General features: G+C 41.8%; 1 protein-coding gene and 1 long non-coding RNA gene across 5 annotated transcripts in view; one reads left to right on the top strand and one right to left on the bottom strand.

Annotated features, from left to right (window-relative positions):
* Positions 1-401, top strand: part of LOC141579608 (uncharacterized) — a 46,408-nt gene extending 46,007 nt beyond the window's left edge. The window contains exon 3 of the long non-coding RNA XR_012511337.1: positions 187-401. This is a non-coding gene — a long non-coding RNA (uncharacterized LOC141579608). The remainder of the gene's footprint in view (positions 1-186) is intronic.
* Positions 1-3,387, bottom strand: part of RHBDL2 (rhomboid like 2) — a 42,011-nt gene extending 38,624 nt beyond the window's left edge. Inside the window, exon 1 of one of the 4 annotated variants that reach the window (XM_045520311.2) lies at positions 3,115-3,387. The gene's annotated coding sequence lies outside the window, so the exon portion shown is untranslated. Of the gene's footprint in view, positions 1-2,847; positions 2,983-3,114 lie in introns of those variants that run through there. The other 3 variants (XM_010959853.3, XM_074376788.1, XM_074376787.1) reach the window with 3 other exon arrangements.
* Positions 3,388-22,383: the final 18,996 nt, after the last annotated feature.

Genomic DNA, 22,383 nt, shown 5'->3' with positions numbered 1-22,383 from the left:
GCCTCCCTGAAGCTTTCAGCCCGCCCTCTGCCTGCCCCACACACACCATCACGCCCCCTGCTTATGCACTTTCAGCACTTACCGCTGTGTAAGAATGTCTGGCTTGTTTACTTGTTGTCTATCTCTTTCAACTACCATATGAGCTCCAGGAAAGTAGGAGAGGTTTCTTTTCTACTCCATCGATAGGTGCTTACTAAGTGTTTGCCGAATAAACCATCGAGTAGAAGAAGGAAGGAAGGAGGAAGTTTGGAGTCATAGAAAGAGCAATGAAATGACCACACTCAGAAGACCCTGGTTCTTACTCCAACTCTGCCCCTGCTTACCTGCGGGCAAGCCACTTGACCTGACCTGGTCAGGATGCTCGTCCCCACGATGCTGCATGTGGCCACTGATGCTACGTACGCCATACACCTGTAGTCTGCATCTCTATTGCTCATGGATCCCCGTAAGAATTTTGGAAAAGCTACGTCTCTCTCACTTTTAAGTTAATACCTGAAATTATGTTTCACAAGTGAAAATCGATTCCAAGACAGAATTTCCTGGCATAGTTTTCATTAGCAACATGCTTTAGATATATTTTCATCCAAACCTTGGAGCTACAGATTTAGCTTGTTTAGTTTATGGAACACGTCTACCATATAATCCAATTGTCAAAACTAGTCCTCACTGTCAAACCAATCAACCAAACCAGAATAATTTCCTGTCCAGAAGAAAGTCCACCTTCATTTTTTACCCCTTGTTGCCTTTAATTAAGTAATTAATTTTTATTACAGTATAGTTGATTTATAATATTATATTAGTTTCAGGTGTACAACACAGTGGTTCAAGATTTTTGTAGATCATACTCCATGTATAGTTATTATAAAATATTGGCTATATTCTCTGTGCTTTACAATCTATCCTTGTGGCTTATTTATTTCATACAGAGTACTTTGTACCCCTTAATCTCCGGCCCCTATCTTGTCCCCCTCCCTTTCGCTTTCCCCCCGATAACCACTAGTTTCAGCCCCTAAGCAGTTCCAACCCCTGCCCTCCACTAGGCTTTTCACAAGCATCTCCCTCTGCCAGAGTATCTTCCCTCCCCAGGTGGTTCTCCTGGAGAAGTCCTAACACCCCCTTCAAGATTCTGTCCTAACACCTCCTCTGCAAAGCCTTTTTGAGCATCTGCAGTGTGCCTGTCATTGTGCTAGGCACGGGGTACAGTGGTGAACAAAGCAGACATGGTAGAATTAAATGCCCTTTTTAGTTCCCTCAGCAACCTCGGCTCCTGCCTAGGGTACCACTGTTTTCTTTATATCATCACCGTCTCCTCCACAAGGCAGTGAAAACCCTGAAGCTAGAACTTCTGCTTTATTCATCTTTGAATCCCTATTATGGAACCCATAGAATGCATCAGTTAATGTTTATTGGATCATTTACTCACAAAGGATTTATCAAACAGTCTCAGGGACATATACAGAGCACTGGTTGTAAACAGTGAACCACAGACATGGCCCCTGCCCTCTGGGGACCAACAGAGCCCTTGACTGAATGCATGAAGTATGAATGAGTGAATTAGTGAATCAGGGAAGGAGTGTGAGCTTTCCCACTTGGCTGAAGCAGCCCAGAGCAGGAGATCCACAGGAAGTGGGAAGCCAGCATCCAGGAGGTTGGGGGAGTGATGCTGTCCTTTTGTGCTTTCTGCTACATAGAAACTTAAGGACAGCAAGGAGTTGAACAAAGGGCAGGGAGTCTAGAGTCTGACCTCGATTTGAATTCTAGATTCATTACTTATTAGCCATGTGACCTTAGGCAAATCCCTTCCACTGTTTGTATCTTCATTTCCTTCATCTGTAAAATAGGGCTAATAATACTGTAAAAGGGTTATGATTAAATGAGATAATGCTTTTAAAAGCCTATAGTCTGAGGTCAGGCAGAGTTGGTTTTAGGAATTGGTAGTTCCCATCCCAGGGCCGGTGGGAATATGCAAATTCAGAAACACAGCAAGACAGCCTCCATCTCCCTCCAACTAGAGGTCCCAGGCCGGGTCTGCGTTCTTACCTTCAGCCTGCAGGAGGCGCTTTCCCTAGTCAGCCCCACCCCCACCCCTCCCTTCACCACCTCCCCCTTCCCTCCCAGTTCGGTGTTTACAGACCTGCTAAGTGCCTTCAAGGCCAGTGTTGTCCGACTTATCTTTACTAGCCACGGGAAGGTGGCAGTTAGGGAGGGGCATGGCAGAAAGGGGGCCAAGAAGAAGGGAAGAGCACAGATGTTTGCTGAGGCCCCACTGTGTGCCTGGCACCTGGCTTGGCACTTGACATGTGTTGTCTCATGTCATCTTCATAACCATACCATTTTACAGATGAGCAAACCGAGACTCAGGAAGAGGTGGGACCTGAATCCAGTGTCTCTATGACCCTAAAATGAGTTTCCACTTTGCTATGCTATCCACCAGCTTATAAATGATCATTACACACTTGTGAAACAAATTTCCGTCTTCCTTATTCCCAGCGGAAATTGTGTGTCCCGTGCCTGATCCCCCACAGAGAATCCAGGCACAGGCTCAAACAATGATGCGTAAACAAATGAATAACAAATGAAGAAATGAACAGAATCCCTCAGACAGCAGTACCAGGAAGAAGGAAACAAATAACCCTGGAAACTCGCCTTGCAGGAACAAACCAGAGACTGTGTCCCCTGGCTGTGGTCTCCAGGGGCAGCACAGGAGGGCTAGGATCCGGTTCCTTGGAGGGAGATTAAAAAATTGCGGGGCGGGAGTAGGGGCAGGTTACTGGGGAGAATGTGATGAAGGGAGAGAAAGACGGCCAGTGATTGACCAGCGCTGGGAAGGGCAATGGCATTCATTACCTGATCCTCCCATCACGTCGCTGGCGCGGGAAGCCTGAGAAAGCCCCCTAACTCCTGGTCCAACATGCTGCCAACTTTTAAAATGAAAGTAGCAGGATCCCAAGCAGCCACTCCTGAAGGCTACACCGGAAGAAGGTTGCCAAGGGAGCACCCCACGGTTGGCCCTGGGCCCCTGGCTCCCCCACCCCGCGCCCTGCGCTTTCGGCCTCCGCCCCCTGCTCCCCACGGAGGGACGTGGGCCACCGGCTCCCGGCCCCCGCAGCTTACCTCGGGGGGGCGGAGGGGCGTCCCAGGCAGGAGAGGCTGCTCCCTGGCTTCCAGGCGCCCTGGGCCAACGGGCTGCCTCAGCTGCCCTGAAGTTGCCGCCCTGCCAGGCACTCCTTGGTCCCTCCCCAAATTAAAATCCTCCAGAGGTTCCTGCTCGCCCAGCCCTGGGGGAGGGAGTCTGAAGAAATCCCCTCCCAGCCCCCAGACGGGCCTGGGCCGGGCCAGCCAGCTCGGCAGTCTCGGCCCCCGGCTGGCCCTGGATGAATGAGTCCACCCGATCCGCCTGCCTGGGTCTGAGCCAGGGAGCCTTTGACTGCCTCTTCACTCTTTCTCCTTGGCAGTGGCCCTGAACTTCAATCCTCCCGCAAGTCCCCTGCCCTCTGTTCTCGGGTCTCTGGGGAAAGACCTCAGTAGGAGGACTCCTTTCTTTCCCACCTTCCTAGTTTCCGATTCCTCTCACTGGCTGGACTCAACAAGAAGTCCGAGGGCAAGAGAGCTCATTGATGCAGTCACAGAGGTCAGTGCCCCAAGACCCAAAGCAAGGCAGAGAAGGGAAGAGAATGGATGGCAGGAGGGAGTATAGGGAAAAAAAAAACAAAAAAACATAAAACCCCTCAGTCTTCCTTCCTGTGTTTCTCCTTTAGTCAAATACTACTACCACACAACACTTCTGATACGAGATGTGGGGAAAACCCCCACACCAAGCCAATTCTGCAACAGCCGGTGGGTGTCCTACAATTTAACTCATTTCTGACACAATCTATCTGAAGAGAGTGTCAGATCCCACAGGTAAAGGGTTCAGTCTCACAAGATTGTCCCCCATCTCAGAAGCCAATTGCAAAAAGTAGGTTCTCAGGTTACCCACAACCTCTGTCCATCTTAGTTACAAGTCGTTAAGTTCCCACGTTCCCTTTCTCAAGTTTAATTTGCTGGAGTGGCTCATGGAACTCAGGGGCACACGTGCTTACATTTACCAGTTTATTAAGAAATATGGTGAAGGATACGGATAAGCAGGCAGATCAAGATACATATACGGTGAGGTCCGGGAGGGTCCCTAGCACAGGAGTTTCTTGTCCCTGTGGAGCTGGGATGCACAGCCCTTCCTCTAGGTGGATGTGTTTACCCACCTAGTAGGTCCCCGAAGGCTATATTATTGGGGTGTTACGGAGGCTTCCTCAAGTAGGCAATGATCAGTGATTAACTCCGTTTCCAGCCCCTCTATCCTTTCTAGAGGAGTGGAGGGAGCGGGGCTGAAAATTCCAAGCTTCTAATCTTGGTCTTCTAAGCTGGTCTTGCTAGCAACCAGCTCCCATTCAGGAGCCTCCCCAGAGTGGCCTCATTAGATCATAAGATGCTCCTTTGAGCTCTTTTCACTTAGGAATTTACAATGGTTTTAAGAGCCCCGTGCCAGAGACAAAGTCAAAGACCAAATATGAGAACAAAAAGATGCTCCTTGTGCTCTTATCACTTAGGAAATTACAAGAGTTTTTTGAGCTGTGAGTCAGGAGAACAATGTATATATTTTCTGTTATCTCACAGAGGGAAGCAAACAGCTGGGAAAAAAAGATAGTTAGGAGCTGCACAGAAATAGCAACTGAAACCTTGGGAGTGGATGAGGTCACTCAAGGGGAGAAACCAGAGAGAGGAGAAAAGGGAATCTGGGACAGGACTCCGGGAAATACGAACAAGGGACATGCGGAGCGTGGAGTGGGGGGAAGGAAGAGGAAAGGCCAGAAGTGAGGGAGATACAAATACCATAAGCTGGGTGGATGTTTGTTTTCTACAGCTCTGGATGCTGGGAAGTCCAAGACCGAGGGGCTGGCAGGTCTGTGTCTGGTGAGAGCCCTCGTCCTGGCCACCTTCTCCCTGTGTCCTCATGTGGTAGAGAGCAGGGAAGGAAGCAAGCTGTCTGGTATATCTTCTTAGAAGGGCTCTGCTTCCGTTGTGAGGGCTGCACCCTCGTGACCTAGTTACCCCCAGAGGCTCCATGTCCAGCACCATCACATGAGGGCTTAGGGCTTCACCGTGTGAACTGTAGGGAGAGGGAACACAATTCAGTCCATGGCACCAGGCATACTCCCCACTGTAGGTATGAAGCAGGAAGGCAAGACTCAGATGCCATCAACGGAGACGAGGACCGGAGGGGACAGAGCAAGTAGGCTGAAGGCAGGGAGGGGTGGCCCCAGGATGAAGCATTAGAAATGGGCAGCTGAGCCTTTTATCAGGAGCTTATGCCTACATAGAAGTGAGTTGCGCCCCACCCCAATTTTCTAACTAAAGTAAGTGGCAGGGTCACCTGTTAGGAGTTAGAGGGATAGAGGTTGGATGGACAATTGAAGGAAATTGTCAGATATTTGGAAAAACAGTCAGGAGGAGAGAAAAAAATGACCAAAGTAATGTAGAGGCTCAGAGATGGGTGCTGAGAACCCAATCAGAATGTCGCAGATTAACAAGGCGGCAAGAGTGAGCGGCCCTCAGGAAGTGAGAGACCAGGGAAAGCAGGTCCGGTCCTGAGCGAGAGGACAGTAAGATCTGTGTGACATGGATGAGACTCACGGGGAATGCCACCAACACCTTTCAGTTCCCAGGACTGGAGGCCTGAGCTTTCACATAAGATGACAAATGTCTACAGAAAGAAGGTCCTGTTCAAAAGGACGGTGGGCAGCCACAGAAGTGCAAAGAGCATATGGGGCCAACAGTGGCCATGGTGGGTCACAGAACTGCACAGGGAGAGTGGCTGCCCCAGGTCAACCCCCACCAAATAAAGTGGGACTCAGGCTGTCAGAGGTACCGCTAAGCCATCCTACCCTCCAACCAACCTCCCTGTTCCCACTTCACCCTCAACAAGCTGCTTCCTAATTGTGACTTGGCTTTCCAGGCTGCAGGATTTCAGAGGGTGAAAGTGTCTGCCCACACCCAACACATACGTATATTAGGGAGCTCTTCGAGCAAAGCCTGTATCTGATTTATCTCTGTCCCCAGCACACAGCACAGAGCATGAGTTGGGGTCCAAAGAGGTATTTGAAAAGCAGATCTGGAGAGGGCCAATATAGCCTTAAATAGACTTTGTAAATTAATAAATTCTTATGGAGGGTGTTGCTTATGAACCTCATTCATGTGAATCAGTACCTACAAATCACATCAGTTCTGAAATACTGGAAATACTGAATATTTCTTAGCTTGCAAATTCAGAGCCGGATCCTGGATGGTGGTGAATTCACCAAGGTCACATACCTTCCAGGCCAGCAAACTACCATCAGCACCATCTTTGCAAGGCCACCACCCCTAGCACCATCCCTCCTCACCCAATCACCATCGAGGCCTGGAGGATCTTTTCCCACTGAGAATTTCCATTTGAAATATCCGCATGAAATGTTTGTGTTTCCCCTCCCCACCCCACCCCCCACCCCCAACAATCGCCCCTACAGCTGTTAGCTGTTCTAGCAAAGAACAGAGAAGGAGTGTGGTAGGATTGATCCAGGTTTGGTGCTACAGAAAGGCAAGAGTCAAGTATCTTTCTGGCTTACCACATCCAGCCCCTCCCCAACCCATCCCTCAAGACTTTGCTGTCGTATATGTATTTTGGTCTCAGCGATTGGATCACAGAAGGAGGACATTTGACTCAGATTGAGCCAATTCGTTTCTCTTTCCTAAAAATTTGCAATTAGCGGAGGAAGACCCTTCTGTGTCTCTGCTTATGGCTGTAATTGAAAGAAATAAGTCTGGAGGTTACAGGGAGTTCCACTTGTGTGGAGATGCAGAGTGAACTAGTCTTTTCCATGGCATTCTGAGCTTGTTGCAGAAAAACGTGTTACAGCTTAGTGTTCACAGCTCAGTGTTACAGCTCAGTTGTGAAAGCAACCTAGATCCAGGCAAGAGACCAAGCAGCACTTGGAGAGTTGGAGAATTCAAGTTTATTACACCAGCAGGCCCAGAGGAGTTAACACTCCAAGCTCTAGACCCCGTCTGTAGGTTTACACAGGCTTTTATAGGCTGCCAGTTTACACTTTGTAACATCATATGTAAATAAGGTATAACAAAAGTTGACTAATTAGGAACAAGCTTTGTAGAAATGGTCCAATCAGGAGGGAGAGAAATAACCAATCAGGAGTGAGGGAAATGGACCAATCAGGAGTGAAAGAAATAACCAATCAGGAGTGAGCTCAAGGAACCAATAGAATTTTAGGGGTAAGTTCTACTTTCCTAAAAGTAAACCGTTTCAGGTGCAAAAAGTGAGATAGAGTCCCTGGGCCAGGGAACCAGCTGGTGCTGGGAGGAGAGTAGTGGCCCTGCCTGGGAGTCCTGCCAGTCTTTTTATGGGGCTTCCCACCTCAAGCTTACAACAGTGTATGGAGAAAAATCCAATCTTTCCCTCCAGCATGTCTCCTTTCCTACCCTCACAGAACATTTCTGATCACCAAATGTGTGACCACCAAGCAATCCTCTGTGACACCAGCTGGGTGTCCTGCGATTTAACTCAGTTCTGACATGATCTACCTGAAAAGAGTGTCAGATCCCACAGATAGAAGGATTCAGTCCCACCAGACTGTTCCCCATTTCAGATGCCAATCCCAAATAGTAGGTCCCCAGGTTACCCACAACTTCTAACCAACTTGGTTATAAATCGGAGTTTTCCACATTCCCTTACTCAGGTTTGATTAATTTGCTAGAATGGCTCACAAAACTCAGGGAAACACTTCCTTACATTTACCAGTTTATGATAAAGTTTACAGATGAAAAGGTAGGTGAAGATATATAGGGCAAGGTCTGGGAGGGTCCAACCTGAAAGCTCTAGAACCTCATGCTATTGGGATTTTATGAAGGTTTCCTTACGTAGGCACTGTCAATTATTAACTGCATTTCCAACCCTTCTACCTTTACTAGAGAAGGCGGGGAGGGGAGGCAGGGCTGAAAATTCCAAGCTTCCAATCATAGCTTGGCCTTTCTGGTGACCAGCCCCCATCCAGGAACCCACCCAGAGTAACCTCATCAGAATGAAAGTTGCTCTTATCACTTAGGAAATTACAAGGGTTTTAGACTCTCTGTGCCAAGAACTGGATAGAGACCAATATATACATCCTGTTATCTCACACAGGTCATAACATCTCCCACAATGTATTTAAAGTACCTGGGTGTGTATCTTTATCTTTCCCAGCTAAACGGGCATGCCCTAAGATTATGAGTTCTTCAAGAGCAGTAACCTTCACTGTTTCATCTTTGCATCCACGCAATTACACCCAAAATCTGACACAAAGTACGGAGCAATAAATGTTTGTCAAACTTTTCAACTGGGGAGCATAAAGGAGGTTCCCACTTTCTGCAGGTGGAGGCTCCCTCAGCCGCCAGCAGGTGTCAGGACCTGTCTCTCTGGCTTCTGGCCACCAAGCTTCTTGTCCGATCCCTAGTGGGTAGTAAAACTCCAGGTGAGTCACTGGAGGTGTGCAGAGTGGCCACCTGGACAGCTCTAAGGCCCCAGGGGGTCGGGTCACTAACAGGAAGCAGTAATATTGAGGCTGCATCCCGTTACTCACTGCATTCTTCCAGAGTCCCTGGAGTACGTCTCCCAAATGCTGAGTCCTTTCCTAAATGTGTCAGATGAACTGCAAACATAAGTATAAATCCACTTTCCTTATGGGTTTTAGCATTATATGTCTAAAGGAAATATAAATGTTTAAAAAGATACGCTGTTTATGAAGAAAGACATAGTAATCATTCACAGAAAACCCAACACAGCAGAACTTAAAAAAAAAATTGATAAAATGTAAAGAAAATCTTGTGAGGAATCCCTACGAGAAAATGGGAGTAAGCAATTGTGAGAGCATGTTTGCCCCGGGGGCATGTGCAGATGCCCGGTGACCGAACATCTTGGTTTTCGTGGGTCATGGAGGTGAGGTAGCCTGAGCCTAAGGAGAGCAGACAGTAAAATCAGAGGACAAGGCTGAGCCTCCCCAGTCCCCACATCACTAATATCCTCAGTGGGCAATGGGTAAGCAAAAACAAAAAAACGGGGGATAGTGGGGGTGCAAGCCCATCTTAACTTGAATCAAAGTAAAAAGCATACTTCCACTCATGTATTTACCTAGGGACAGTCTCATCTAATCTGTGTGACCCAAAACACTCCAAGAAGAAAATTTAAAGTGTTTCTGGATTGGTAAGACCTACAGGCATCTGGGAAGAGCAAACCTAAACTCGCTCTTGAAAAATATCATTCAACCCAGGCCTCAAACATTTCCCACAGAGTTTCAACATGACTCACAATTTTTTTAAAAAGTCTCTAACCACAGAAAGAAACAAACCCCTACAAGCAGAAGCAACCAACTACAGAATCATAAGGATCGGAGATACTGCTAATAACTATAAAATGTTATTTTATTATGTTTAATACATTGAAATAAATTACAGAGGGAATTAAAAGTACAACCAAGGGAAAAAAATCATCAGAACTAATCAAGCAGACTTGGAAAAGAATCCAGTAAAATGTACAGAAAGAAAAAATGTGAAAATTGATATTAGAAATCCATTGGATGGGTTAAATCACAGATTAAAAATGATAGAAAGATTTAGTGAATTAGAAGCTGTGTGTGAAGAAGTTACACAGAATACAACACAGAAACAAAGGGATGGAAAATATAAAACAGAGGTTTAAAGACCAAGAAGGGACAGTGAGCAGATCCAATGTACATCTAATCAGAGTTCCAGAAGGAGATAGCAGAGAGACTGGAGGAGAGACATTTCTCAAAAAGGTCATTGTATGAATATCCCAGAACTGATAAATAATATCAACTCATAATCAGGAATCCAAATGAATACAAGCAGAGTAAATAAATAGAAAGTCGTAAGAGTGAAACTTTAAAGCATCAAAAACAAAGAGAAGACTTAAAAAGCAATGAGAGTCCACTGAAGCGTACACTGAAAGATGGTTAAAGTGGTCAATTTTATGTTATGGATGTTTTATCACAAAATAAAGTTCTGAGAAACTTACAAAGGTTAGCAGTTCTAAATGAAAACCTTCAGCCATCTCTGTAACTGGTGGCAAGGTGAACTTCAAAACTGTACTCTCAGCCAGGCAGTGCACCCCAGATGCTAATCCCCCCATTTACCTTGCTGTAGGTTTTCTGGCAGTTCAGGGGTTCCTAAGTTTCTCTAGTGAAATTAAACACAAGAAAATATCCAGAATTTTTAGGATTTCTCCTTATTTGCCTAGACTTGCTGTCATTGCTAATTACTTTCCCCCTACTATTCACTTTAATAAATCAGATTGGCCACATTTTTTATTTGTCTGTAGAGACTATTCTCAGACCAGTGTTTGCAGCCATTTCTATGAGAAATGCTTAATTTATTTTTTTAAAGGCAAAGGAGGCTCGTCTTGTAACTTTTAGTGATAGAGCCTATTGCCATGGAGTCCTCAATTAGATTGGCTCACCCAGGGGTCAGTGAGCAGATGGAACATCATCCATTAACCATGCAGAATTAATTTAGTCAGGGATGTATGACATCAATAACTGTATAAAGAACTGAAAGATAAAATGTTTTATGAATGATGGAGGGAAAAACAAGAAACCAGAGAGAAAAGACAGAATATCTACAAAGATTGACAAGTAGAAAGACAGTTGACTTCTCAACAGCAACAAGAGAAGTCAGAAGTCAGTGCAATGACTTCTTAAAAGTGCAGAAAGAGAGGGGGAAGGTGTAGCTCAGGGGTAGAGGTCATGCTAGCATGTATAAGATCCTGGGTTCAATCCCCAGTACCTGTGTTTTAAAAAAAAATCTAATTATCTCCCCCAACAACAAGAAAAAAATTTTTTAATTTTAAAGTGCAGAAAGAAACTAGTTTTGAGTTTTATACTAAGAAATTCCCTTTAAAGAGGAAGTATTGGGGCTGGGTGGTATAGCTCAGTGGTAGAGCATGTGCTTGGCATGCACAAGGTCCTGGGTTCAATCCCCAGTGCCTAAACTAAAAATAAATAAATAAAGAGGAAGTGTGCAATAAAGACATTGCAGACAGAAACGTAGAGAATTTACTCTGAGTAGATCCTCACTAAAGGAACTTCTAAAGAATGTACTTCAGAATAAAGGAAATTAATTCAGAATGAACATCTGAAATTCAAGAAGGAATGATGAGCAAATAAAATGGTAAACATGGATAAATTAAATATTGTCAGGATAAAACAATAACATCAAGTCTGCAGCATTAAAAATCAAGATTAAAATGCTAGGTGAAAAATTACATAAAGGTGAGGGAAAAAAGACTGGTGTTTAAATATTTAAGGTTCTTTTGCTATTCTTGAGGATAGTAGAGATATTGGTTAAATTTAGTATTAGTTAAATATGCATGTTAAAATTGATAGGGTTACCATGAACTCATCAAAAACAGCATATTATTTCAAAAATAGTAGTGGGGAAACACTGAATGAGAGGGAAACAATTCTTATTTAATGCAAAAGAAGGCAAGAAAAGGAAAGGAAGAATGGAATAAAGAAACCTGGAAACAGTGAAACAAATAGAAAATATATAATGAGATGGTAGAAATGAACCCAAACATATCAATAATCATTGCAAAGAGAATAAACTTCCCTGGTTAAAAAAAAAGCTAAAGAAACAAATTAATTTTAAAAAGACACATCCCAAAGTTAAGAAGCTAGGAAAGGTTTTTTGTTTTTATTATTAAGATATAATTGATATATAACATTACATAAGTTTAAGGTATACAAAGTTTTTTTTTTATAAGCATGTAAAAAGTACTATCAGGCCTAACCAAAAACAGTTTGTATAGTTATAATAATATGACACAAAGTAGAATTTAAGTCAAAGCATCATTACCAGAGATAAAGAGGATTGCTGTAATTGAAAAGAACTTTGATTTCCCAAGAATTTATCACAATTCTAAATGTATGCTTAATAGAAAAATAGACACTTACATACATAGATACACATATATAAACCTTTTTCGTTAGGATCTTTTAAGCTTAGTGCTCTAATAATTTAAACTTGTTAGATTCTAATAAATTTAGTGTCCTAATAAGTGTAGGGATATAAGGAGAAATTGATAAATGTATATAATATGTTTAGCTTTAAGTTATTTTTATTTTTATTTATAAAATAACTATAAAGAAAAGTAGGAAAAGTGAAAAAATCAGGCCATTCTGTGGAAGAGGTAAGAGATGGGATGGGGGGACAAGGCACATGAGCAGCTACAAAGAGACTGTTGGTATTATCTCTTATGCTTGATGAATATTCATTTTACTTTTAGTATTTTATCATCATGAAAAATTTCACTGTAAATATCTTGTTATAAACTGAGTTGCATCCCCTGAAAAATGCATATGTTGAAGCTCTAACTCCAATGTGACTGTATTCGGAGATAGCATCTTTAAAGAGGTGATTCAGGTTAAGTGCGGTCATTGGGAGGGGACCCTAATCCAATAGGACTGGTGGCCTTATAAGGAGAGACAGCAGGAGTGCAGTGTGCAGGAAAAGGCCATGTGAGGACACAGCTAGAAGGTGGCTGACTGCAAGCCAAAGAAGAGAGGTCTCAGAAGAAACCAAACCTGCCAGCACCTTGATCTTGGACTTCCAGCCACCAGAACTGTGGGAAAATTAATTTCTGTTGTTTAAGCCACCCAGTCTGTGGTATTTTGTTACAGCAAACAAATACACGTGATTATACATTTGTCTTTATATATGAGTGCTTTTGTTTATATAGAATAGATTTTGCAGGAGTTGGATTGCTGGTTGCATATTTTTAATTTTAGAAGATGCAGCCAAGTTGCTATCCAAAAAGAGCTGAAACAATTTACATCTACAACAGCAATATGTGAAGCTTCCTTTTTCTCCATAGTCCCTCCAGTAATAAGTGCTATTGATCTTTTTATATTTACTGCTCCAGTGAGTATAAAGTAGTATTTCACTGAACTTTTTAAAAGAGATGTTGTAGTGGTTATTTATTTATTTATTTATAGTGGTGGAGGTAATTTGGTTTATTTATTCATTCATTTTTTTTTTAATGTAGGTACTGGGGATTAAACCCAGGACCTCATGCATGCTAAGCATGAGTTCTACCACTGAGCTATATACCCTCTCCCCTCATTGAACTTTAATTTACATTTCTCTAACACATCAATTTGAACATCTTTTCAAATGGTTGTAGGTCATTAGGATTTGCACCTCTGTGAATTACTTCTTCATGTCTTTTGCCCATTTTAATTGGATTATTTTTTCCTTTCTTGTCAATTTGTGAGATCTTTATGTTTTAAATATTAATTCTGTATCCATAAGCCTCAAAATATGTATTTTTCTAACTTATTTCTCATCAATTAACCTGCTTACAATTTTTAAGCATATAAAAGAGGTTAATTTTTACATGGTAAAATATGTCTCTCTTTTCCTTAGAGCTTCTGCATTTCCAGAATTGGCTAGGAAGACCTCTCTGACACCTAGCTTATTCGTAATGTCTCCTATTTTCTTGCAGGGGTTTATGATTTTATTTTTCTACCTGGCTTTAATTTGCAATTTGGTAAAATTTTAAACTTCAATTTGTTCTGTGTACTTGAAGCAGACATAATTACCTTTGAAGGTTCTAAATGACAAGATTGACATGGGGTGTTTTGCTTTGGGAAGATTGTATCCCATGGGTCATTTCTCTTTGGCCAGTGTCCCAAGCATATTCCACAAATTCTAGTCTCATTAGATGATCTCCAAAAGAAGGGCTTCTTGGTTAATTAAGGTTAGAGTACGTTTCATATTATAACTCTCCCTTGAAGATTCAGAGTGCACGTCAGAGTCATGAGGCTCTAAGAAGTCCTACAACAAACAGACAAGTCTGTTCAACTTTGCTTCACTTAGCACATCCAAAGCTTGTCTGACCTCTTTCCTGTAACGTTTCTCATAATGCCTGTCAACCTGTTCGTCTCCCAAACTAGCAATGTCCTCTAGGGATAGCTTTGTGAACTAAATAGGATAGTTCTTGCCAAATTTACTTACAAAATAAATGTCCTGTTATTTAATACACCTTACGGGATAAACCCAGAGAAGGCAATTTTGCAATACTGTTACAGGCCATATTACAGCTCGCCTCTCTCTGATTATCATTATTCTTGAAAATGGAGATTATATTAATTATCCATTGCTATATAGCAAATTACTCCAAAATTTAGTGGCTTAAAACAACGATAAATTATTATATCTCACAGTTTCTCTGGGTCAGGAATTCAGGAGCCACTTGGCTGGAAAGTTCAGGGTCTTTCATGAGGTTGCAGTTAAGATGTCAGCTAGAGTTGCAGGCATCTGGAAGCTTGACTAGGGTTATAGGATCTGCTTCCAAGTGGCAACCTGGTGTTGGCTGTTGGTGGGAGGCTTCGGTTCCTCTCCATGTGGGTCTCTCCCAGGGCTACTTAGCATCCTCATAAAATAGTTCATGGCTTCCTCAAAAACAAGCTACCCAGAAGACCAAAGCAGAAGAGGCAATGACTTTTATGACCTAGTCTCAGTGGGATCATACTATCACTTTTTTTATTTTTTATTAAATGTGGGAAGAGACAACACAAGGGCATGAATATCAGAAGGCCAGGAAAGTTGCTAAGAGAGAACATCTTAAATGTTCTCACCACACACACACGAAAGTAATTATGTGAGGTGTAAAAAGTGTTAACTAACATTATTGTGATAATCATTTTACAATATACAAGCATACCAAATTATCAGGTTATACCCCTTAGACTTACACAATGTTATACATCAATTATATCTCAATAAAGTGGGAAAATTTTCAAAAATAATAAGTAAATTTCACAAGGCAAGGATCATTGGGTGCAATTGTGAAGGCTGGCTACCACAGACATGTTGAACTATTTTGAAAACAAATATTTCCCTCTCACCTCAATCTCTGACACAGTAATCTGGAAATTAATATGTGCCTACAACTGAATGAGACTAAAGGGCTGAGAAGATTGAGAGCTAATGAAGGTCTCTTGAATTTTCTTGGCAAATTACTATTCAAGGATTCCGTGAAGCTCTGTCTTGATTATGCCCCCAAAGGGAGGCTCTATCCTCATTTTCTATCACAGATTATTCATAAACAAAATGGGTTCTCTCTATTTCTACCTTTGGGCAAATGTGAACCATGTCCTTCAAGTGTGTGGCTGAGGAAGCAAAAACCAAAACAGAACAAAACAAAAAAGAACTTTACTAGATTTGTTGCAGGAAAATGGGGCACCAGAAGATGGTTGTGTCCCAGGTCTTGGGCAGGTCCCCATGATACCTCCCACCAAGTGAGGATCCTTGGCTTCACTTAGGAAAGAATTCAAGAGTGAGCTGAAGTAGAGTGTAGAGTGAAAATAGATTTATTCAGGGAGATACACATTCTAGAGACAGAGTGTGGGCAGTCTCAAAAAGCAAGAGAGGCCTAGGGTTAGTTTTTACAGGTGCAGTAATTTCATATGCTAACAAGTGGGCAATTATCCCAACTATTTGGGGGAAGAGGCAGGGATTTCCAGAATTGGGTCCCCTACCCACTTTTTGACTTTTTATGGCCAGCCTCAGAACTGTCATGGTGCCTGTGGGTGTGTTGCTTAGCATGCTAAAATATTACAATGAGTGTATAATGAAGTGCAAGAAGTCAAGTCTTCCACCATCTTGGGTTTAGTTAGTTCTAACCAGTTAACCTAACCTCAATTGCTATGTCATTCTTTTAATGGTAGTGCCTCTTTCCCTCCTGTCTCAGATTCATGGTATGCAAGTTACATGCAAAACAGAACACAGTAGAAGCTACCCTGAAATTTAGAGTTTATCAACATCTCAATGTCCTCAATCAAATTAAGCCTAATAATCCTTCCTTGTAGGAGACTCTGTGCTTGTGTGTTAAAAAAAAAAAAATCAAGTATAGATCAAGATCAATTGTGATGATTTTTGTAAATTTTTTTCTGGAAGAGACCTGATAATATTTTCCCATTTAGATCATTTGCTTAAATATTTCAAGGTGAGTAAAGAAATAAGGACCATTTGGTTGCAAACATTCCGATTGTTCTGACTGATGTACTCTGATTATCACCCACCTATTTACCTTAATTCTGAGATTTTATCTCATCTGAATGACCTTGAAATTTAGTCTATCTTACCTTCAGAAAGGTTTTCCATATCATATACCTAATTATCTGACACTTATTTCATTTAAAGATCATGTAGGTTCCTCCTTAATAACAATAGCAAACACTTACATGGTGCATATTTTGTGCCAGGCACCATCCTAAGTGTTTTATATATGTACTTATTCATAAATCCTAGGGCTTAGAGAGATTAATTCTGGCTAGTATCACAGTATTAATTATCTGGGTGGCAGAACCCAGATAATCTGGCACCAGATCCTGCCTCTCCTTAGCAAAGTACTGATCAAAGATTTTCAAATTATGTTTTATATAAGAAGGTTGGTATCATGGATTTACATAACCACGTCCCTCCTGGTCACAGTTAATTGGTCTGGGAAGGGCATTTCATTCTACTCAGGCCAGTTAAACTCCTCTCCCAGGATTTTTCAATCTTGAATTGATTACATTCATTCATCTCCAGGGGTGGAAGTTGTAGATTGAAAAAATTAGGACCTACTAGTCACATTTCCTTCAATGGAGAGAAAGCCGATTGCCAATGAGAGACAATGAAGCCAATGTGCTGAAAACAATGCAAAACAGAACAAAAAAAGATCAGAGGCAAAATAGGGAGGGAGTCCTGTAGCTCACCTGTGTGAGCTCAAATCAACAGATCTGATAAGCCAAAAACATTTTTCCCATTTTACCTAATATGGTTTGAATTGAGTTCTTCCTACAACCAAAAGAATCCTTATTAATCCAGTATGGGATGGTCAATTTTATGTGTCAACTTGACTGGCTGTGGGTTGCCCAGATTAAACATTCTTTCTGGGTGTATCTGTGAGAGTGGATGAGATTTTTCTGGATGAGATTAGCATTTGAATTGGTGGAGTCAGTAAAGTAGTTTGCCTTCCCCAACGTGAGTGGCATCATCCAATCCACTGAAGGCCTGAATAGAAAAAAAGGTAGAATGAGGAGGAATTCTTCCCTTTTTGCTTCCTACTTGCTTGAATTGGAATATCTCATCTGTCTTCTCTGGCCTTCAGACTTTAAGCCATCAGTTCCCCTGGTTCTCAGGCCTTTGGACTAGGACTGAATTACATGGATGGCTTTCCTGGGTCTCTAGCTTGTAGACAGCGGATTGTGGGACTTCTCAGCCTCCATAACCATGTAAGCCACTTTGTTATATGTACATATGTATCTCCAAAGAACCCTGACTAATACAAGTAAGATATATGTTAGCACCAGTGAATCCATGCCATCTATTCATTGCCATACTTCCGTTAATGTGAAGTATGTTCCTTAAACTGCAAATCTTGCTGGCAAAACCTCCACTTTAGTGGAAGGCTTTGTCTTCTTCATTTGTATCCATTAAGATTCTTAATTTCAAGCAACAAATACTAATTCTGGGTGTTTTAAGAAAAAAAGAAATTTATTATAGGGCCTATCATCCTCTGCAAAAGCTGAAGGGCTCTGCCAGTCAAGCACACCTGCCTCAAAGCTGGTTAGAAAAATTGGTTTCAGGAAGATCACCGGGAAAAGCAGTGGCTGCAGGGGTGGTGATCAGTCCAGGACTCAGTGCTAATTGGATCAGCACACTTTTGAGGAGGCAGGTGTGCTTGACCAGCAGAGCCCAATCCACATGCTGATGATCTGGCTGCAAGGAATGCGGGAAAGGAAATTCCTAGCACTTCAGCTTTTGTAGATGATGATAGGTCCTATATATCAGATTCATAGCCTGAGGGAATTCTCCAAATGCAGGACATCAACTTGGGACTGGTACTAGTATACATCAAGGAGCCTGCTTGCAAACACAGCTCACACATTGTAATGATATATACTTAGAGCTGGTTATTGAATGCAGGTTGATTTGAGTCAGGCACAGCTTTCACCAGGAAATCTGTTACCTCCACCACATCAGAAAACTAGGAAATTAGGAAGCCATTGTCCCAACTGTTGGTTTTGAGAACACACCACCTTAGCGAAGATCTGGGGATGAGGAAGCCCTGCCAGAGCGAAGACATCTTAAATCCTCACATGCTGCCTCACTTCTCCTTCCTTAGCTCAGTTCCAGATTCAAATTCCTTAAGCTAGTGTTGGGGAGCTTAAAACACATCCAGAGACCTAGCAGCAAGGAGTCTGGGAAATGTAGTTTTAGCTTTCCAGCCTCTGCAGTATAGGGAGGCAGGATAGGAAGGGATTGACATGTTGAGATAGCTACTTACTCTATCCACCTTTATTCGGTCTCTGAATGCTACTGTTTTTAAAAAAATTATTTGTAGTAGGCAACACATTCACATAGTAAAACAATTCAGACATTGTCAATAGTGTACAAGGGAAAGTAAACCTCTTACCCTCCTCTATCCTCCAACCCTCTGGTATTCCTCACAAGAATCATTAACTTTGACCAGTTTCCTGTTTATCATTCCAAAGATGATCTATGGGTATGTGAATGTTTATCTTTCCCTTTTTCTTTTATATATGAGCATAAAATACACACTGTTTTAGTCCAATCTACTTTTAATAGCCAGTGAGAGAGAAGAGTCCTGGGGAAGGTAAGGACAGTCTGACAACAAAGAGAACTCCATTTCTTTCTTGCACAGTCTTTGTTTTTTAAAAAAAAATTATTTTCTTTATTTATTATAAGATATTGCAAAATATTTAAACAATAAAAAATGAAAACTTCCCTCAGGTACATTTCCAAAAAGTAAGTACTCCAAATAGTTTGCATATCTATTTATCTATCTCTATCTGTGTATCGATGTATCTATCTATCCCTGTGTGTATATAGTTTTTATGGCTTTGAATTTCTTCCTCTACATTATTCCAAGTTCTCTGTTGGCCAGAGTGTTGGCTCCAAATTTGCCTTGCAGCCCTGTAAGCCATTAAGACAACGGCTACAGCCTTAATTAATTCCTTAAATCTTGAGTCTCTACTGAGATTCCTCAAAGCAAACAAACGTGCCTAATCTAACTATGCCCTTGCTCCTCCTTGGTGATAGCTTCTTGAAATTCAAGATCCAATATTCCCTCTTGGGTTCTGCCAGATTCTCTAGGCAATTATTGCTACTAACTCTGCGTGTATTCCCAAACACAGTGGAATCCTGTTTTTGTCCTCCCAGACTCTTCCCTGCCTTCTGATCACAGACCTGTGCACTCCTTGGGACACAGGGACGCGAGCATAAGCCAAAACAGTGTAATCAGCATTTTCCCTGGGATTTTTCAAAGCAGAGTTGGGAGAAAGATGCTCCTTTCCTTTCTGGTTAAGATACTGTGATTACGTGACTCTGGGACTGCTGGCAGCCACAGATCCACATTCATGGTGAAATCAGAGTTATCTTCCATAGCAATTCCTCCATGTATTAGGTTTCTATAACAGCTTTTTGAGCTATAATTCACTTCACAGGGACAAAACCTAGCAAATTCTTTAATATACAACAGGTAACATTTACCCTTTTGCGATGCTCACAGGTTCTAGGGATGAGGAAGTGGATATATTTGAAGGTCATTATTTAGCCTACCACATAGGATAATAATGCAACGTACCTCATGGAGCTATTGTGAGCATCAGCGGTTAACACATGTAAAACTGGTACCTGAATAGCTCTCAATAAATCTTGGCTATTGTTTTTCATATTCATTTCTGTAATGTACCTTGTTGGTTTTGCGCCTGAGCACCCTTCTTATTTTGAGGGACTGTCCCATTTATGGTCTTAGTGGGAGGGAGAAGCCCAAATTATATTACAGAAGTTTGAAGGGAGGCAGGTATTTTCTGTCCCTCTTCCCTATTATCTACGCCATAGGTCAATAACCAATAAGACACTCGAGCCTGGGACATGGGAAATTTGCAAAGACTCAATTTGAGATTATTAAGGGCTGCAGTGATGATACCAAGAATCTGGCAGTAACAAATACCCAGTGGCGTTATCACGAAAATATTTTTCTTATAGGGAGATATGATCAAAGCTGTCTAGCTTCTCTTGGCTAGGCAAATGGCTTTCTGTTCATTTTCCAAGCCTGCTTCTCTCATTTTCCCTTCCTTTCTATGAGCTACATAATATCCTTCTGATAAATTCCTTTTCTGCCTAAATCAAGCACTTTTGGCTTCTGTTGTTGCAACCAACAACCCTGGTTGGGATTCCACTGGAATTCTAATGGTCTGCTGTTTGTCACAGTTAATTAACTGTGATTATTTGTCATCCAGATGATGTGCCCCTGAAGTCAGACATCGATGATTAGAACAATTGCAGAAGCTGAAAAATGTAAGATAGAGTAATTAATTGCTATATGTACCTATAGCAAGAAAGGGAAAATTTTGGTTTAGATTTCCCAGTTCAAAGTAAATTTTAAAATTCAGAAATTCAAGAAGTGTGGCAGGAAGGTGTTTTGCTTATAACCAGCAGTCTTATAACCATTTGCTTATAACAAATGGCGTAGGGACAACTGGATATCCACATGCAAAAGAATGACACTGGACCCTTATCTCACACTATACACAGAAATTAACTCTAATGGATCATAGACTTAAATGTAATAACTAAAACTATAAAACTCCTATAACAAAAATAGGAATAAAGCTTTGTGACTTTGGATTAAACAGTGCTTTCTTAGATACAGCATTGAAAGCACAATTGGCAAAAGAAAAAAAATGGATAAATTGGGATACCTCAAAATGAAAATTTTTAAGCTGCAAACAATACCACCAAAAAAGCAAAGAGACACTCCACAGAATGGGAAAAATATTTGCAGAATCAAATATCTGAGAAGGAACTTGTCCAGAACATATAAAGAACTCTTACAACTCAATAATAAGACAGAAAGCCCAATCAAAAATTAGGCAAAGTGAAGAAAGAAAGAAAGAAAGAAAGAAAGAAAGAAAGAAAGAAAGAAAGAAAGAAAGGAAGGAAGGAAGGAAGGAAGGAAGGAAGGAAGGAAGGAAGGAAGGAAGGAAGGAAGGAAGAAAGAAAGAAAGAAAGAAAGAAAGAAAGAAAGAAAGAAAGAAAGAAAGAAAGAAAGAAAGAAAGAAAGAAAGAAAAATGAGCAAAGTATTTGTATAGTTGTTTCTCCAAAGAAGATATACCAGTGAAGTGTCCAATGAAAAGATGCTTAATGTCATTAATCATTGGTCATTAGAGAAATGCAAATCAAAACCATGAGATACTATTTCATACTCACATGATATCACCTGAACTCGAGAGAGGCAAGAAGGGGACAATTAATGATTGCTGGCCAACCAATGCCAAATGATTCGATCAATCATGCTAACGTAATGAATGCCAATAAAAACTCTGGATACAGAATTTTGGTAGAGCTTCCTGATAGGCAGACACATCAATGTGCCAGGAGGGTGATGTGCCCTGATTCCACAAGGGGAGAACATGGAAGCCCTGTATTCAGGACCCTCCCAGACCTCTCCTTCTGTGTCTCTTCATTTAGTTGGTCCTGACTTGTACTCTTTGTAATAAAATGATCACTGTAAGTGGAGCACTTTCCTGAGTCATGTGAGTCATTCTACCAAATTATCAAGTCCAAGGAGGTTGTGGGAACCCCCAAATTTGTAGCCAGTTGGTCAGAAGTGCTGGTGGCCTGGGGATGACTGAAGTGCAGCTTCAGAAGTGAGGGCAGTTCTATTGGCAGCCATGCCCTTTAATTTATGGGTTCTGCACTAACTCCAGATGGTTAGTGCCAGACTCTTATTGCGGTACCCTAGTTGGTATCAGAATATTACTTTATATGGGAAAAGATGTGATTAAATTGAGACAGAGTTTATCCTGGATTACCTAGATGAGCCTTAAATCCAATCACATTTTAATGGAGTTACTAGAGATTGAGCCAAGGACCATGTGCTCTGCCACTGAGCTATACCCACCCCTCTGTACATGTACACTTATAGGAGGGAAGCAGAGAGAGATTTGACACAGACAGAAAAAGAAATGCAGTGTGACCACAGAGGCAGAGACTGCAGTGATGGAACCACAAGCTAAAGAATGCTGGCAGCCACCAAGAGCTGGAAGACACCACCAACAGATTCTACCCTAGAGTGTTCAGATGGAGAAGAGCCTGCCAACATCTTGATTTCAGCCCAGTGAACTGATCAGACAGACATGTGACCTCTAGAACTGGGAGAGAATAAATTCCTGTTGTTTCAAGGCACCAGATTTGTGGTAACTTGTTCTAGCAGCCATCGGAAACTA

The sequence above is a fragment of the Camelus bactrianus genome, chromosome 13, assembly GCF_048773025.1.
Source record: "Camelus bactrianus isolate YW-2024 breed Bactrian camel chromosome 13, ASM4877302v1, whole genome shotgun sequence".
NCBI classification, from domain to species: domain Eukaryota; kingdom Metazoa; phylum Chordata; class Mammalia; order Artiodactyla; family Camelidae; genus Camelus; species Camelus bactrianus.
The sequence above is the reverse complement of the archived record's forward strand: the minus strand, read 5'-3'. Positions and strand labels throughout refer to the sequence as shown.